This window comes from Zea mays, chromosome 4, assembly GCF_902167145.1.
Source record: "Zea mays cultivar B73 chromosome 4, Zm-B73-REFERENCE-NAM-5.0, whole genome shotgun sequence".
Taxonomy (NCBI): Eukaryota; Viridiplantae; Streptophyta; class Magnoliopsida; order Poales; family Poaceae; genus Zea; species Zea mays.
The window spans coordinates 31,104,561-31,121,614 of NC_050099.1; the positions used below are offsets into that span (position 1 = coordinate 31,104,561).

General features: G+C 47.1%; 3 pseudogenes across 3 annotated transcripts; all 3 read right to left on the minus strand.

Annotated features, from left to right (window-relative positions):
- Positions 1-428: 428 nt before the first annotated feature.
- LOC115307086 (LOC100383769-like pseudogene) lies at positions 429-1,561 on the minus strand (annotated as a pseudogene). Its single transcript, NR_163961.1, has 2 exons — positions 1,272-1,561; positions 429-1,019 (listed from the first exon to the last, which is right to left on the minus strand). The product of NR_163961.1 is annotated as a protein-like pseudogene (transcript).
- On the minus strand, positions 449-4,256 carry LOC115307087 (uncharacterized; annotated as a pseudogene). The gene is made up of 6 exons (NR_163962.1): positions 3,910-4,256; positions 3,692-3,787; positions 3,503-3,551; positions 3,293-3,390; positions 1,272-2,311; positions 449-1,019 (listed from the first exon to the last, which is right to left on the minus strand). The product of NR_163962.1 is annotated as an uncharacterized protein (transcript).
- LOC100502263 (LOC100501133-like pseudogene) lies at positions 2,192-4,330 on the minus strand (annotated as a pseudogene). The gene is made up of 5 exons (NR_163960.1): positions 3,910-4,330; positions 3,692-3,787; positions 3,503-3,551; positions 3,293-3,390; positions 2,192-2,311 (listed from the first exon to the last, which is right to left on the minus strand). The product of NR_163960.1 is annotated as a protein-like pseudogene (transcript).
- Positions 4,331-17,054: the final 12,724 nt, after the last annotated feature.

Sequence of the window (17,054 nt, forward strand, 5' to 3'; positions counted from 1 at the left end):
GCACTTGCCAGCACTTGAATTGTCCAGCAGCCAGAACTAGAGCAGCAGCAGCTCAGGTGCTAACAACTGGGAATGCAGCTCAAGTGCTGGCTGTTGGCGTTAACAACTGGGAATGCAGCTCAAGTGCTGGCTGTCCTTGAATTTACACTGTTGTCATCTCCAAACAGCTGGCTGTCCTCAGCTGCTCTAGTTCAGTTTTGACGACAGTGTAAATTCAACTGGGAATGCAGCTCAACTGCTGGACCAACAATCTGATGGTATGCACAATCTGTTGTTAGCACCAGAACTGGACTAACAATCTGTTGGTATGCACAGCAGCAGCAGCCAGAATTAGAGCAGCAGTAGCTCAGGTGCTGGACCAACAATGAACACCCAACACCAAGCAGTGGCACTCCCTCAAGTTATACCACCAGGCCGAACACAATTAGTGGAGTTAACAAATTATACTGAACAATGAACACTGAATTTCAGTTCACCATTAAACCCAGAACTAGAGTTCACATAGACATCCAAAATACCATTACACAAGACACCATTCAGTCAGTTCACCATTACATCCACACATCCAGAATTACAGTTCACATACACATCCAAAATACCATTACACCCAAACATCCAGAATTTCACAGCACCATAAACTCTGAGCCTAGTCGGAGTAGCTAGGCATCTGGTCCGAGTTGTAATCAACGCCCCAAAACTTCTCAATGTGCTCTTCAAGGGATAGGAAGCAGTCCGAATCAGGAGAAGAAGTGGGCTTTCAATCATCTGTGAAGCCACCTTCTCGTCATGCTCCAATTGTTCCTCCTTAACAGTTGCATCCAATTCCTCTTGGCAAAAAAGGGAGTCCTGGTCCAATCCTTCGGCGGCGAATTCAAGTGCTTCACGAAGTTCTTTGACCTCAAATGCAGTCAATCCTTTACCCAATATTAGCTTCTCATTGCAAATACGATAGATATGCTTGGCATGATCCTGCATCAAGATGATTGCTTTATCTGCGATTTCCGTGCTCTTCGACATCCCTGCATCCATTAGTACACGGCGAGGAGCAGATAAAAAATCACAACAGCAGCTAAACACTAAACCTCTAAACCCTAACCCTAAAACCAAAAAATACAGGGTGCATATCGAGCTCTCAGTGAATCACCACTGCAGCTAAACACTATACCTCTAAACCCTAACCCTAAAACCAAAAAATACAGGGTGCACAACCATGCCTAAGCGTCGATTAGGGTAGGGGAAAGGTTACTCACTGAGGGAAGGGGGAAGGTTACCTGCGAGGAGACTGGTGGACGACGTGCCTCCTAATCGCCGTGTACGTCTCCCACGACCGCCGACAGAGGAGGAGAAGGAGTGCTCGGCGTCCAGAGAAGAAGAACAGACGGCATGGAGTTAAACCGTAAGGGCATAATAGGTACAAGCGTACTGGGGCCCACCTGCCAGGTACGCCAGAAGCTGCCGTGACCTCTCCTGGCGAGTGACAGCGCTTGAGCGACCCATTTTTACGACCTGAGCTAGCGCGGGCGTATTTTGCAGAGCGGCAGTTTAGAACGACCTATTTTGACAAATTCCTCGACGGACGGACGGAACCAAGCATGAGCATGACAGCAAAAGACTATTCAAACTTAGCAAACTAAAACATCTGAGTAGCTAAAAGATGACATATCAATCGAGAACCCGTTATTGTTAGCATAGAGTGAGTGCGAAACAAGGGTTTTAATCAAAAGAAATCTGAACCGGTTTTATCCAGTGTATCGTGGATTGGAATTGGATGATGAAAAACCAACAAGCAGCAAACACAGGTTGTGTTGTCATAACGTGTCATAGTTTGCAGCAATTCAAACAGCTAGTTTTAATCATGGGTTTAATCCGAAGTCATAAACTGTTTTCGGGCGCAAGTATAAAGTGCAAATCAACTGGCAGCTACAAACTGAACAGAAATTACCGCTTAGAACAAAACAAGACCTGGGTTTTGGTTGTTAATTGTCATGCAGCAACTGACCATTCAGGCTTGAGGCGATAGCTAACGTACTGCTAGAACAAACATGATTAAAAATTAGATGCTCTGAGCGTGAAAGGTACATCGACAGTAGCATCTTACGGGATGCACAAGAAATGCGACGAAGCAAAAAAAAAAGTTCCAAGGATCGAAGGAACTATTATTGACTTTTCGGGATATCTGGAAATGGAGATGTAGCAATGAACTATCTCATGTACTCATGCAACGGTGATATTATGTACAAATGTGCAAGTCCCTGCTGCGAAGCCGATTTAAGACTCAACATGTGACCTCAATTGATGTGGACAACAGCACCTGATCAAGATTAAACAAACAAGAATCAGCCAGGTAGGGATTGAATACTGTGTGTAAAAAAACAAAAACAAAAAAACATGAAACGAGAAGCTGCCTCTATCAGTGTTCCAAGGAACTGTAACAATGCATGCCGTTACAACATTTAATTATTCTGTTCTGATGAAAATTGGCAGGAAGGACGAATAAGGAGGAGGATATTTTTGAGAAACTAGAAACATCTCGCGGACCCATTTGCTAGAAAAATTGACTTGCCCGACAGAACATCCTCAAAATAAAAATCCCAGCATCATTAGCGTGATGACACCTCCAAGAAAAATAATAATGGTACTTCCAAGCAATTTAAGGTGTACGGACCTTGCTTTATGCTTTTTTTATGGAACAGATCCTTCATATTTGCCTACAATGTCACCATGCTGAAATTTCTGAAAATGCAATTGCTACATCCAGTAAATGACATGGTCCTGAATTTTGAAATTTACCGTAGGAGTTCAGATTTTGAATAAAAATTGGCATGCCTAAAAAAGCCGAAGTCTAGGATATTCTCTCGACACGGGTAAGTCCCTCTCTAGTTTGACCAAATTCCTACTATGAAATCAGTAACTCTTATTTGACAAACTAGCTGATTGTTATTCCAAAATCAAAATTCATTGTAGTGTTCTCAAAATGCAATTCTAGACAACTCAGCAAATACAGTATTCAAGTTTCTTCTCGCAACATACAAACTCAGAGCGCATGTCGCATGGTATTGTAAACCAGGAATCAGGATATCAAAACACTAAGCTATACGGCAGTCGGCAGGACGACCTAGCTCTAGAGTACTAGAGCAGTACCCATCATCCATCACATGTGCGTACTATATATCTACTTCTTTCAACACTTAACAGTCGCTAGAAATAACAGATATTCGGCAGCGAACAACATGTGCAATGTGGATAAGTCATTTTACCCATATTCAGTTCGTATGAACACAGCCCGACTCACCAGCTAAGCTGATGGTATAGCGGAGATGTAGCGACTGCGCAAGCCATCAATAGCCCTCTCCATGGACTTCGTCATCTCAGGGACAGTCACCTTGCACACTGGCCGCCACCAACAGAGTTATAACACAGCATGTTGAAGAGAGAAACGAGCACATGGAAGTGGAACCGGACAGAAATACAGAGAAGTATTTTTTTCCGTGTGCAAAAGTACCACGGGATGTGGACGCCTGCACTTCAGCCACGAACTTCTTGTAAGAGGTCTGCCGAAACACGGAAAGCACCAGGAATTCAGCATTCAGATCAACAAGCGACCAACCAGCAACATAGTCACTCAGCTACGTGCCTACGTCTATGACGAACAGCAATAGCAAACGCAAGGAGTAAGATCAGGGGTACCTACCTTCACCAGCTCGGCGCGCTCGGCGATCTTGTCGGCTATCTTCTGCTGTTCCTTGTCCACTTCCTCTGCTAGCTGCAGGCAGCCATGGGACTCCATCTGGGCGCAGGGCACGCGGGAGAAGATGACATCAGTCATCACATCATCGCACATGATGAACTCGACGAAGCAACCGAAGGAGTGAGCGAGCTACGCAGAGGCAGGGAACGGGGACCAGCCACCTTGACGCGCTTGGAGATGCGGGAGTGGGAGGCCTCAAGGTCGCGGACATAGTCGCCGTGGAGCGCGTCCAAGCGGCGCTTCAGGGAGTCGAGGTGCGACGCGGCGAGGCTCCTCAGGTCTCCGATGGTGGACATGGTAGTGGGGGCGGCGAGGGGCGAAGAATTCCTGGTTCCGGGTTCCGCGGGCGGGGAGGAGGGCGAGAGGAAGCTGAGGTCGGCGGCAGCAGGGGACGGCGTGCGGCACGCGTAAGGAGAGGAGATGCCGGAGAGCAGGGAGACGGGGCTGGGCGTCGCCCTAGGCTTGGCCCTGGACCTGGGCTTGGGCTTGGGCTTCGGCTTCGGCTTCGGCTTGGAAGAGGCTGCGGTGGTGGTAGCTCTCGGTCTCCCCATGGCCGACTGGACTTCCTTGTGACTATGTGAGCCTGTGATGGGATCCTGTCTCTTCGTGGTGGAAAGCGTGCAGAAGAAATTTGAAATTTGAACGGTGAGGGAACAGGACAGGCTTACGAGGCTACTTTCAGTGCACCATCACCGCTGCATATCACTTCTCAACTCGTCCATGCTCCAGTGCATACCTATTGCATGCTCTAGCCTCATCTATAGCTATATTGTGCATACACTATAGCATGTTTCACCTTCAGTCTATAGCTACATCAGCTTTTCTATTTTATAATTACCTAATTCACACGGATCTATTTTCAGAAATCCCCTAACATAATATTTTTTATTAAATTAAAAATTATAAAGTGTATAATAATTTAAAATTAATAATTATAAATTTGAGATTTTTTATTTTGAATTTTTACTACAAACAGTCAAAAACGATTTGTTGCAACACCTAACACACGTGGACCAATCAGAAGACACCACATCATTCTCGCTTGTCGCTCTCGCCCACGTCTAGTCCGTGCCAGTGTGTTGACCTCCTCTCGCCTCCCTCTCGTCATCCTCTCACCCGGGCGTGCTCTCCAGCGCGGGTGAGACAATATCGCCCACTCTCACGAGCGCGAGAGCGTCGCCTGGGAACACGCTCTTGGCTTGCTCTCACCCACGGTCGGGCGACACTGACCCCGTCTCGCCCACACTATAGGCTCCATTAGCACAGTCCTAAGAGCATCTCCAACTTGCTTTAAATCGGTGCCTTAAATTGAAATATGGAGCTCTATGCAGGAAAAACTAATTTAACAGTGCCTCATTTCATAAAATTTGGTCAAAAAATTATATGACTCTCTCAAGTGTCTCAAATATACTACACTGTAGTATACTATCCTATAATCTAAATTTGAGACTTTACTGTTCTAATATTTTATTAATGCCCTAAATTCTGTGAAATATACTCATGTATAAATTATAAGGCATTTTATAGGTTGTTGCAGATGCTTTAAACTCAGCCGGCTACGAAAGCAGCAGTCGATGAATCACACAATCTCTGATGCTGCTGTCTAAACTTGACATCTAAATAGGAAGAACGGTTCCTTGAATGAGGTTTATCTGTTTAGCCTTTAGTCGTGTACATACATTATTGTTGAATTGAAATAGAAAAAATAAGTCTATGTAACTCATTCACTTGTATAGGGTGATCTTCACCCTTCACTTTCAAAATCGATTGTTTAACTCGTCAGCTTTATAAAAGCAGACACATAACCGTTTGGTTCTGTCATTTCATTGTATCCAAAATTTATATAAATTTAGACAAAAATCAGTAATTACATATTATGTTTTGCCATAATTTTCTTGAAAATTTAGGAGTAGCAGCTTCATTAATAAGAATAAAAAAATACATAAAAAGATGTTAATATTTTTCGTCTCTAATTCATTTCTTACCTTCTAAGACTAATAATTTTACTAGAGCTAAATATTATTATAACTAAACTACTAAAAGTTTTGTTTATTTTATTAAGTTAAATGGTCTTTCTTCTAATCTCTACTACTCTATAAGACAGTATCGTAGACGTCACACCGTGCACCACGGTTCTGCCCGCGCCTGCGCTCCACCTCGCGCCCTTGCTGATGTGTACCTTCCATTGGCGCTCCCGCAATCCCAGGAAATCCTTCGTCGACGCCCCGCCATCATCGCCCCCCGCGTCGTCCTCATGCCCTCGCCCCCCTGTCGTCCTCATGCCCTTGCCCCTAACCTCGCGCACCTTCCTTCGGCTTCGCCCCCATCCCCACCACGCCCTGCCTCTGTGACCCCCGCGCCCACCCCGCTGCCCCGGCAATCTCGCTTCATCACCCCGCGCCCCACCCCCGTTCCATCTCCCAATCTCGCTCCGTGACCCCCAATCTCATGGAGGCAGTACTGACGGGGAAGGGTGAGGCGGAGAGGAAGAAGAGATCCGGAGACGAGCGAGCGTCGAGGCCGGCGCCACCCGACCCGTCCCGTCGATCCCCATCAGTACTGGCTCCGTGACCGCCTTGCGCACCTCTCCGCCTCCTCCTCGACGACCACCACCGCGGGCTCTTCAAATCGCAGCTGGAGGCACCCTGCACAACGTGCTTCCAGGTCGGGCGGTCATGGGCGATGGTGTCGACGAAGATTCTTCCGTGGTCGCGACCGTAACCTGCAGGACGTGCTTCCGTGGTCGCGACCGTCGTCAAGTGGAAGGTGGGTGACCTCGTGCTTACCAAGATGAAGAGCTTCCTGGCCTGGCCGGCTATGGTGAGTGTGTCGTCTCAACAGCTCCTTCTCTACTCGCTGATCCTTGTTTGTGCTATGGTGTCGCCTCCTTCTCTACTCGCTGGCCGGCTATGGTGAGCTTTAGGTAGTAGGGGTTACTTCTACTATGGATAATTTTTAAATCTCCATTTTCTATCTCAACGAACAAGTCAACAAATGGAGAAGGGTGTGACATGAAGTAATTATTTACTTTAGAATCCCTTCAGTGACCATTTCTTAGATAATTATTTTTCATTGCGATGTGTGTCACTCTGACAGATATGTGGCTTGTTTTAGAGAAATCACAATTCCCCAACATCACACATGAATTCATCATTGCATTTTCATTACACATCTGGAGGAACAATTTCACAGAAAGCAAACAAGGACAAGGACATGAGGAGCTTGATGGAGCTAGCTTGCGAGAACATGAAGAATTCACAAAGGTGAAAAATATCACAAAGGTTGAACTGGGGAGATATGAGATAGATACATCATACATGGTATTTCTCTCCTTTTCCACTAGATTATAATGACTGCCCAAAACTATTTTTCTGTGAATTTTGCCTCAGCTTCATGAAGCACCGAGAATTAGCTTCAGAGGCACATGGTGAGCTATACTTGTTTGTGCTTTATACCTTGCCTATTTGTTAGATACATGCTACTAACATGAGATTAAAACTGGTTTATTTAGCTCGATTCTTATTTGTCTAAACTCATCTAATTTCTATTTAGTTTTAACCTAGGTGCTAGACTGGACACCCAGAGACAATGAAGCAGAAACTAGAGTATCAAGACAGTAACTAGAAGTTCTAGATGGTACTGTATTGAGACGGCAAACATCCATATCGAATCCCAGGTACGCACGTATCTCATCTGTGTGTTGAGGCAGAGGCGGCGACCAGCAAGAGCGGCATGCGCACCTCAGGCCAGCCTCTTCTCTCAACCAACCACAGGTAAATTACTGCCCTCGTTGTTTCTAATTGCCCTCTGCCTCTACGCCATACCATTGGTTTGATCTCGCCCTAGGGGATGATTTGGTTTTGATGAGAATTTGGGATCTCGATTGTAGCTTTAGAAAGCCCAGCAATGGCCACAGAGGACACCAGCGGTTGGTGAACCAGCACGGCACCACCAGTTTCCAGCCTGCACTCACGCATGGTTAACCACCTTATTTTTATTCTTGTTTATTTCTTTTCACGGAAGCCATTAAAGGGGTTTAACTTTCAATTTGGTAGTATATAAATATTAATGGGTTGCCGGTATGATTTTGTTAACCCTTTTTACCTCTAGCTTGGGGCATGAAGCTATATAGAAGAAATTACCTTTTGCTTTCTGTACAACAATTTCATGCTAGGACAAGCTCAGCTCGTCCAAACTTGGATGAACAAAAACGTAATCAGGTATCTTGTCTTCTCTTGTTTATCTGATATTATGATGTATGTTATTCTTATTTGTTGTTCAGTGCTTGTTTATTTGACTGCTAGAACTAGCAAAAATATTGAATGTTCCCTGAACTAGGTAATATAGTGATGCATGGTGTGCTCCACAAATAGTCTATTGATCAAACACACTAAGCAAAGAAAAGCCATGGTAAACTTTTGCTACCTTCAGTTCAGTAGTAATGTTGTTGTGTGTCTATACTGTACCGTTAGACACTTAGATAATACCTAAAGCTTATGTGATCATTTGTCGTCCTACAACTAGGAACTAAAACATTTCAACATTTTGAGTGCTGCAAACAAAGAGTTAATTCTCATTGAACTCAAGAACAGCCTGGGGACATATGAGTCCTTTTAAGTAGATGTTGTTATCTGTTCATACCTGAAAGTAGGATAAGTTGTCACCTAGAATAAATCTGTTAAATAATAACATTGCCATGTTTAATTATATGCCAAAGATTCTATTGGTTTATCTCTAGATTCTGAGAATTTTCCTCAAATGCTGTAAGTTGGAACTCGTAAACTGGCTGCAATCTCGAACTGAGATAACCTGGAATGGTTGATTCTTTCCAAGCTTGATAGACTGATTGCATCAAGTCTCGGTTAACCGGTTATTTTCAAATCTGAAGACAAATGGGGTCCTGTTTTTTTCAATTGGGGTCTCGCTCGCGCTCTGGATTCGGGCGGTTGGGCGACTCGGGCTGTGACATCTGCTCGGGTAAAGAGCGATCTCGCAGCTGGGACGTCCTATCGATAGGGTTTGGTGCGCGATTCTCAGAAAAGTTTCATCCTCAGTTTTATTCAGTGAGCTATAGACAAAGTTGACAATGGTACCCACATAGCTTTACAAGAAATCGTCGCAGATTCACCGCAGTAATCACCGCAGTATTTTTTTGTCATTCCTACCATTAAATTGGGCATTCAATACCTATTCATTATCTTTATGCTTATGCAATCCAATAATGATGGAAAATAACTGACTTGGCTGCTCTCTTGAGTCGTCACCATTTTAATTTATTAGAAGTCTGACATGTTCTGGATAACAGACGGCAGAGCCAGTTATCATTCTAATCTTTTTGTTGCAGAAAAGCTATATGATTTTCCTAATATTCAGCTATAAAGTGATTTAAATATTAAAAGAAGAACTCTCAACTTTCCCCTTTTGTCAAGCTATTTTTTTCTATTTACCATGTTGGCATTACTTGTTGTTCAGATAAAAAAGTCTTGTGGTGGCAGGGCTCATCCTAAACTTCCTCAAATACTTTGGCTATGTTTCTCCATGGTGCTTCGTTCTGAGGTGAGCTGATTCTTCTATCTGTGTGTTTTGTTTTAAGTGTGTGTTCGATTCACTCAGATGAGGAATTAACCTTGCTGTTTCATTGTTGCGACTTTCCCCAATCGGCTTGGTCGAAGTTCGTTAGAGCATCACAGTTAAACTTATAAATGGTCTTGTTCAGAAATCTTCTCTATTTTTTCTGGATAACAGACAGCAGAGCCAGTTATCATTCTAATCTTTTTGTTGCAGAAAAGCTATATGATTTTCCTAATATTCAGCTATAAAGTGATTTAAATATGAAAAGAAGAACTCTCAACTTTCCCCTTTTGTCAAGCTATTTTTTTCTATTTACCATGTTGGCATTACTTGCTGTTCAGATAAAAAAAGTCTTGTGGTGGCAGGGTTCATCCTAAACTTCCTCAAATACTTTGGCTATGTGTAACATCCCAAAATCCCAACCCAGGTTTGAAACCCTAAACCCCCCCCCTAATCCCCCCCTTCATTTTATTCTTCTCCCTTAACCCTACCCCTAGGTCACCCAATCATTTGCATGCACTTAAAATGATTTGAAGCACCTCACATAGACCATATTTATCACCAAGTTCATTTAGAGAATTTTTGTTAAGAGAAAAAGAAACAAAAAGACACAAAAGTAGAAAAGAAAAAGAAAAAGAATTAGAATAAGAAAAGAAAAAGGAAATCCCTCTCCCCTCCCTCGGCTAGGCCGAATTCCAGCCCAGCTCGCGCGCGCCCGCTCCCCCCCTCTCTTCCGGCCTAGGCGGCCCAAACCACGCGCCGCTCCCGCCCACTGACCTCCGGGCCCCGCCCGTCAGCGCCTCACCGCTCTCTCTCTCTCGCGCAGACCCCTCTCCCTGGCAGCCCGACCCCACCCGTCAGCTCCTTCTCCCTCGCCCATCCCTCACCAGCGCGATCGCCGCCGAGCGCCCCCTCGCCTCGTCGCCTCGCCATTAATGCTCGCCAGCCTCCGCGGCAACCCCGCCACTGTGCTTGAGCCGACCTCTCACCCCCTCGGCCTGCCCGAGCCGTCCCAATCGGCGTTAGCGCCATTCCCGCCCCCATGGCGAGCTCGCCGTCTCCCCCATCCCCCTCCCTCCCCCGAGCGCCTATAAAAGGACCCGCCCGAGCCCCGTCTTCGCCACACAACTCCAGCCATCCCCACTGCCCTCCTCCCCGAGCCGTTCAAGCGAGCGCCGCCGTGCTCCCTGCTTTGCTCCGGTGAGCTCCCCTCCCCCTCTCTAGCTTTTCTCTGTTCAATTAAGCTATGGCCGAAGCTCCGCCACACGCTCGCGATCACTAGGCACCACTTTGCCTCCCCTGTCGTGGCCGGAAACCTCACCGGCGGCTTCGCCGCCGCGGGCACCCGCCACTGCGTCGTGGACCGACCGCCATATGCCCCCGCAGGCCAAATTCGCCCCACCCCCGTGACCCACTTCACCCGCCCGTGCTTCGCCACCACTTCCCCGCCAGAGAACCGGACCGACGGCGGAGAACCGCCGCAGAGTTCGCCGCCGACCGGCCCCGGTCAAGCCCCTCCCCCCTCCGTTGCCGAGTAACGCCGTCAGCCCCCCCCCCCCCCCTCTCTCCCTGGCTGGTGGGCCCGCGCTACGGCGCCGTCCCCGCCGCCGCTCCCTCACAGCTGGGCTGGCTGGGCCGCAAGCGCGCCCGCGCCCGCGCGCCGAGTGGGCCAAAATTTCCCCCCTGGCCCAGTTAGATGGAGAATTCTTTTTCTTTTTCTTTTCCTATTTTCTTTTCTCATTTTCACATATATATTTAGATGCTAATATTTTATGCACCAAAAATTGTCCAAATAAATTATTAGGGCACAAAAATAATGAAGTATAAAAATTTGCACACCCCACAAAGGTCACTATGTTTGATGTATTGTTATTATCTGTGTTTAATTAGCGGAAGAGGGATCTGATCCTCCAGAACTCTTAGCTCCGGAAGAAGGGCAAGAACCCGACCCCTCCGAGATTAACCTCTTGTGCCAGGAAAGCTTCGACGAAGGCAAGTCCATCTTTCCCTTGATGCATTATTTACCTATTTCTCTCTACCACTGCCTAAGCCTGGATTATGGGATGGGAATCGAATTGCATGGTGAGCATGAGAGAGCCCGCATTAACTATTACTTCGATTAAAAGATATGGGACAAGTGAAAAGGGGTATAAGTGAAATGTTTTCCAAAAGAGTGCGATGAAGGGTGTTCACCCTCATCACCTGGTGAAGTAGGATGATCAGGGACTCCCTGGTTTAGGGGAGGGCCTAAGGTGTTGGCTCAGCTGGTTTAGGCGTGAGCAGAAGGATCGTCCTCTCATATAAGGACCGGTTTGTCATCTTTCATTACATGTACTCTCAAAAGTACAACCACTCGAGGCTGTGTGGGCAGCCACTCAATCTGAACTCGTACGGTCCAACCCCAGGGTTATGAAGGCTGGGGTAGCACCGGGAGGATAAGGAGGGGGAATGTTTTGTCCGGTTTGGACATGGCGGTGGCCTGACTCCTTCCGGTATAACCGTTAAGGTTTGGACGTACAAGGAAGGAAAGAGTTTCGGATTCGGGTCTCATTGGCCATGAGATCGCAGAGCCGGACTAGTGGGTAAAGTGTACCCCTCTTCGCAGAGTCTAAACCTATTCGAATAGTCTGTGTCCACTGGTATGGACGAGTCTGGTAAGGTATGACAATTAGTGTTTCTACTACAACTGGGAACAGGGAAATGTGTGTGTATGTTCTGGAAAGAAAGTAGTACCACGAGAGCGGGAAGCTCAGTGGTGGTCAAGCAAGTGTTACTTCTATTGTCTTGGGAAAACCCTAACCATTGAGTACTGCCTTTCTCTGAAAAAGTATGAGTGACTTCAACTCCACCATATAAAGCATGTACAATATAGGTCACTTTCTCTTTACGGGAGCCGGGTGGGCTTGCGGAATACCTAGTGTAGTCACCCAGATTTATTTATGTTTTTCAGCAGTTGAAGACTTCTTTTCTGCTATGCTTGATTGATGGGGCTGTGTCTTCACCCAGTTCTGCCTGTGGCCTGGGCTATTTTATCTTCCACTGCGCTTTATGTTTTTCGGCTCACTTTCGAGCTTGTATCCCCGGTATTGTAATAACATTATTCAGACTCTGTAACTATTTGAAGTAATGAATGTGGTTACTAGCCTCCTGGAACTAGTAATTGTATCACATTTGAGTCCCAAAGGATCGGGACGCTTCAGGTGGTATCAGAGCCTATAGGACTGGCCGTAGACCACAGTCCTGACCTTAAAAGTTGCCTTAACAAGAAAACACCCCTTACCCCCCAAGAAACACTCTTTCCCCTCTTCCCCGATATTAATAGACCTTTCTTTTCGTCTACCAGATGGAAAACCCCTGGGTGATTAGGACTTCCTATTGCTCAGAGGAGGAAGGCTTTCCTCACCTTCTTCGGAGTTGCGCGCTACGCTTGGGGATCCGCAAGAAGCCCGAATATGTCTGGAAGGAATACCGTGAAAATGGAATGGAAAAGTGCTCTACGGCGGTCTACTTGGGAGAAAGCCGGAACTACCCAAACCACCCTCCCTTCCAAATTACCTTCATCGGGCACCGCTTCCCAGACACATGCCAGAGCGTTGCTCGAAAAGCCCTCAAACAACTGTGCCAAAACTATAGCCGCGAGATCTTTGAGACCCCCTCCGATATTTCCCACCCAGCAACAAAAACACCCCCACCTGGAAGAAAAGACTCCAGGCTCTGTCAGGAGGAGATCCCATAGAAGATGATCCCACTATCGTCTACATGGCCGGATACCTCCACACCCTCGACAACCACTACGATGAGCTCTCCTCCCACTGTACCCACCTAAACTCCCGAGTGGAAAGCCTAGAGCAACAAGTCAAAGAGCTTAAGCAAGAGAAGGCATCTCTCCAGGAGAGTCTCAACATAGTGGAAGGCGAGGAAGCCAACACCCGTGAGGCCTATCGGACCTTGAAGATAGACTTTGACAAGAAGCTAAAGACACTCGCCCCCAGAAAGAAGATCCAGAAGAAGACCACTAACCAGGGATGCCAGACAGAGAAGAAGAAGAAGAAGGCCCCTCTAGCCCTACCTCCCCCCAGAATAGATGACTGGTCCGATGAAGAAGATGTATCCCTAGCCAGCCTCGATGATCTTCTCAAGGCATTTGGGGACACCTTAGACAAGGAACTCGCTAGTACCTCGAAGAACGCTCTCATGTAGTCCCACCTATAGTAGTCTTATGCTTGTAATGTGATGGTGTAATGAATAAAATAACTTGGTTGAAAACAATTTGCATGTGCATGATAGTGACTCTCTTCCCTGGCAGATGGCTTCGGATAAAACCACGCCTACCGCCTCTGGGATTGGAGCAGGTTTTCCCTGAAGAGCTGAAGGGGAAGTCGTTAGAGAAGAAAGTGAAACCCACCTCCCCGCACCTCCACCCCTACCCTTAGACCTAGCCCAAGTTCTAGCCAATCAGACCCGACTCATCGAGGTCCTCACTCGAAATCTGGAAAATCAACGGCCGAATGGTGGAAGACCGCAAGACAGAATGGGGGACTTCCTGAGACTCAAACCTCCCATGTTCGCCGGATCAAGCAACCCCCTCGATGCAGACGATTGGATGCGCACGATCAAAAGGAAACTGGAAGCCATTGGTTGCCCAGAGAATCACCGTGTTCAACTGGCTGCCCACCAACTTTCTGGGATGGCCTTAGCCTGGTGGGACACCTTCAACGTCACCATCAGAGATGCTACCTGGGCGGAATTTGAAGCAGCTTTCCGGGAACACCATGTGCCCCAGGGACTTGTACAGCTTAAGGAGGACGAGTTCTGAGAATTGACTCAAGACGGAAGATCTGTCAGCGAATATGTGCACAAGTTCACTGAGTTAGCCCGCTACGCGCCAGATGATGTCAGTACCGAGAGCAAGAAGATGGCCCGTTTCCTGAAGGGACTCAGGCCAGAACTCAAGACAATTCTGGCTAGCCAAGACTTCCTCAACTTCTCTCACCTTTCCAACAAGGCCATGCAAGTTGAAAGGGCTAAGGAGGAAGAAAAAGGACATCTCAAAAGGAAGTTCCAGGTTCTCCGGGCACAGCAGCAGGACCGGCACCAGAAGACTCGATCATTTGGGTTTCCACCCAAGGGGCCCAGCTTCAGTAGACCAGCTGGACCCACTCCATCACGATTCAGCCAGCTGAGTCAGAGCTCTTTTCATTCCCCCTCAGTGGCAAGCAACCAACCCCCGGCAAATGCATGTTGGCACTGCGGTGATCCAAGTCACTTCAAGAACAACTGTCCGCAGCTGAAGCCACCAGGACCCGCCTACTCCAACTCGGTGAATGGCCCCAAGAATACCTCGGCATCCGCCCCCAAGGCGCCTTCCGCCGTCAGCCAGCAGAACAAGACTCCGTACCAAGGGAGGGCACGTGTAAATCACGTCGATGCCCAGGAAGCTCAGCAGGCTCCGGGAGTAGTACTCGGTGAGTTCCTCGTTGAATTTACTCCCGCTACCGTACTTTTCGATTCTGGAGCATCCCACTTTTTCATAGCCACTAGCTTTGTGGAAAAATATGGCATTCCCTCTACTCCTCTAGAGATTCCCTTGGTCACCCGAACCCCAGGGTCCGACCTCCTATGCCAGCTAAAATGCTCCCAAGTCAGAATCCTTTTAAGTGGGGTAGTATTCCTGGCAGACTTAATCGTCTTGCCATCCAAAGGAATTGATGTAATCCTAGGGATGGATTGGCTAACTAAACACAAAGGCATTATCAGTTGCGCAGACAAGACAGTCCTCCTCACCGACCAGCAGGGAAAGTCAGTCTCTTGCCAGGCACAGCCACCCGCCAGTGACCCAATGATGTTCAATCTGACAACGGAAAGTATATCAGTAGTAGATGAATTCATGGACGTGTTTCTAGAAGAATTGCCAGGAATGCCACCAGAAAGAGAAGTGGAGTTCTACATAGATCTGATTCCGGGAACAGCCCCCATCGCAAAGAGACCATACCGCATGGCTCCAACCGAGTTAGCATAACTGAAGCTTCAAATCACAGATCTTCAGCAAAAAGGGTACGTTCGTCCCAGCTCATCACCTTGGGGAGCACCAGTCATGTTCGTCTCTAAGAAGGATGGAAGCATGAGAATGTGTATTGATTACCGATCGTTAAATGAAGTTACCATCAAGAACAAGTATCCACTTCCTCGGATTGACGACCTCTTCGATCAGCTTCAAGGAGCCAAGTACTTCTCCAAGATAGACCTAAGGTCTGGTTACCACCAATTGAGGATCAAGGAAGCGGACATCCAAAAGACTGCATTTGTCACCCGGTACGGGCAATATGAATTCACAGTAATGCCGTTCGGACTGACAAACGCACCCGCCTTTTTCATGAACCTCATGAATAAAGTGTTTATGGAAGAGCTAGATAAGTTTGTCGTAGTCTTCATCGACGACATCCTTATTTACTCCAAGAACCGCGAAGACCACAAGCGTCACCTTCGGATCGTCCTTGGAAAACTCAGAGCACACCAACTTTATGCTAAACTCAGTAAATGTGAATTCTGGTTGGAAAAGATAGCCTTCCTTGGGCATATCTTAACCGCAGAAGGGATAGAAGTGGACCCTTCCAAAGTAGAAGCAGTATCAAAATGGAGGCAACCAACCAACGTTAGTGAAGTTCGAAGCTTCCTAGGAATGGTAGGGTATTACCGCCGCTTCATCAAAGGATTCTCCAGCATAGCAAGACCAATGACAGAACTTCTCATGAAAGACCATAAATTTGTGTGGGCCCCAAAATGTGAAGGAAGTTTCCAAATCATAAAGGAGAAACTTACAACGGCACCCGTTCTATCTCTGCCAGATATTCATCAAGATTTTGTCGTCTTCTGTGATGCCTCGAGGCAAGGCTTAGGGTGTGTGCTAATGCAAAACGAGAAAGTCATTGCTTACGCATCACGCCTACTCAAGCCGCACGAACAGAATTATCCCACCCATGATTTGGAATTGGCAGCCATAGTGCATGCCTTGAAGATATGGAGGCATTACCTAATCGAAAACAAATGCCACATTTTCACCGATCACAAGAGTCTGAGGTATATATTCACTCAACCTGATCTCAACCTCCGTCAGCGAAGATGGTTAGAACTGATCAAGGATTATGACCTAGAAATTCACTATCACCCCGGAAAGGCCAACGTGGTAGCTGACGCCCTCAGTCGAAAACCATTCGAAATAAAGGGAACCAACTTTCTAGAAGATTGGAAGAAAAAATCAGCACAACTAAATGCATGTCTGGGAATCAACGACAGTCTCGAAGTCAAACCAATGCTAGAAGACCTCATTGGCAAAGCTCAACGTCTAGACTCAGAAACAGCAAGGATTGTGGAGAAGGCCCGCAAGGAACAACTCCCGGACCTCAGGACAGACGACCAAGGAGTCCTTTGGTTCAAACATCGTCTGTGTGTACCAAAAGGGGAAGCCCGAGAAGTCCTACTCAAGGAAGCTCACGACTCGGCCTACTCCATCCACCCCGGAACTACCAAGATGTACCTGGACCTCAAGACCAGATACTGGTGGAAGGGGATGAAGAAAGAAATAGCTCAGTATGTGGCCCGATGTGACATCTGCCAACGGACGAAGGCCGAACACCAAAAACCTGCAGGCCTATTACAACCCCTCCCGATACCTGAATGGAAGTGGGAAGAAATAGGCATGGACTTCGTAACCGGATTGCCCCGGACGCAAAAAGGG